This window comes from Octodon degus, unplaced genomic scaffold (assembly GCF_000260255.1).
Source record: "Octodon degus isolate 3935 unplaced genomic scaffold, OctDeg1.0 scaffold00058, whole genome shotgun sequence".
In the NCBI taxonomy this organism is placed as follows: Eukaryota; Metazoa; Chordata; class Mammalia; order Rodentia; family Octodontidae; genus Octodon; species Octodon degus.
The window spans coordinates 9973522-9974975 of record NW_004524634.1 but is presented as its reverse complement, the minus strand read 5'-3'; the positions used below and the strand labels follow the sequence as shown (position 1 = coordinate 9974975).

Below are 1454 nucleotides of genomic sequence, written 5' to 3'. Positions count from 1 at the left end.
CAACCTAGCATTGTTATTTTGATCTTCAAATCTGTTGCTCAGATTAACAGATATAGTTATGCAGGTTTGGGACAACGATTGGATATTAATGCTTCCTTTCAATAAACCTTTTTGTAATCTTTTTAAAAACAATTAAAAATATATTAAGACAGTATAATAATTGAGGGCTGGGGAGAGAGCGCAGTGGTCTAAGCCCCTGACTGCCAAACACAAGTACCCAGTTCGATCTTTCATCCTGCCGAAACCGGGCGTGGTGGTTCACACCTGTAATCCCAGCACTGCGGAGGCTGAAACAGGAAGATCACTATGAGTTCCAGCTGTGTAGGAAGACACTGTACCAAATAAATAAATAAATAAATAAATAAATAAATAAATAAATAAAAATTGATAAGGCATTTGAAATGGTACTCAGGAGGTGCCCTGGCGAGTGTGCAGCGCCGGGCAGGGACTGAAAGGTGTTCCGGGACTTGGCGATCTGTGTGCCCTGCTCTGGGCTGCGGGTGGGCAATGGGAGGGTCAGGGGCCCCAGGCACCAGCACCTCTGCCCCCAGGGCCACTCCCTGGAGACTTTCTCCAAAGAGGTGGGCACTCAGCCCCCCGGGCTCCTAGCGTGTGTCCCTGGAGGACAGACAGCTGGTGACTCAAGCTGCAGTTGCTGTCATAGGCTGCTGTTGGGCCAGACTGGGCAAGATGCCCTTTGGGAAGATGTGAGGGAGCCACTTGCTACTCCTGCCTTACCTGGTGGCTGCGAACTCCGTGAACTTTCCTGCTGCCTTCTGTACTGTGGGCTTTTCAGATCTTACTGTCATTTTGCTGCGGAAATTTAAGTGGAGAAAGGCTTCTGGGACCTGAACCACCAGTTCCTGGATTAGTATGCGGCCTGAAGTGGACCTGAGGAAGTGCTACAAGCAGAGCCCGGGTGCTTGACCTGTGCCAAGGAGACCCCTGAGGAGGAGGAAATTGACCCATTCCGTGTGGATTCAGGGTGAGAGTTTGCAAATCCCAACAGGTTTGTGGCTACTAGCAGGCTACCTGTGGACACAGACGAAAGTGATGAGTCTAAAGAACAAGAGCCTTAAGACAAGGATGGAGAAACCAACAGCTGCTCCCGGGAGGCAACTCTGGAACAAGGGGATGAGGCCAGGGCCTCAAGGGAGGCTTAGAAAGGAATCAAGGAATGGCAGAGTCTGAAGGTTGCAGACACATTGTCCAAGCAGGGTAGTAAGATCTCCAGACATAGATGAAACAAAGGTGGCAGTGGTAGCCTCTGCAGTTGGGGATAGAGTGGGGCTTTTTGCAACATAGGGATAGGCTTGATGGGTTGGAGCTACTTTGGAGCTCTCAATGAAACTGTGGACTGAGAAGGAAAAAAAAAAAGAAAGAAAGAAAAGAAATGATAGACGTTTATAAGACCAAGCATAAGGATTAAACAATGAAGATAAGGGGAAGGAGAA

At 48.6% G+C, this 1454-nt stretch overlaps 1 pseudogene; it reads left to right on the top strand.

Moving 5' to 3' along the window:
- Positions 1-507: 507 nt before the first annotated feature.
- Positions 508-1079, top strand: LOC101578385 (annotated as a pseudogene).
- Positions 1080-1454: the final 375 nt, after the last annotated feature.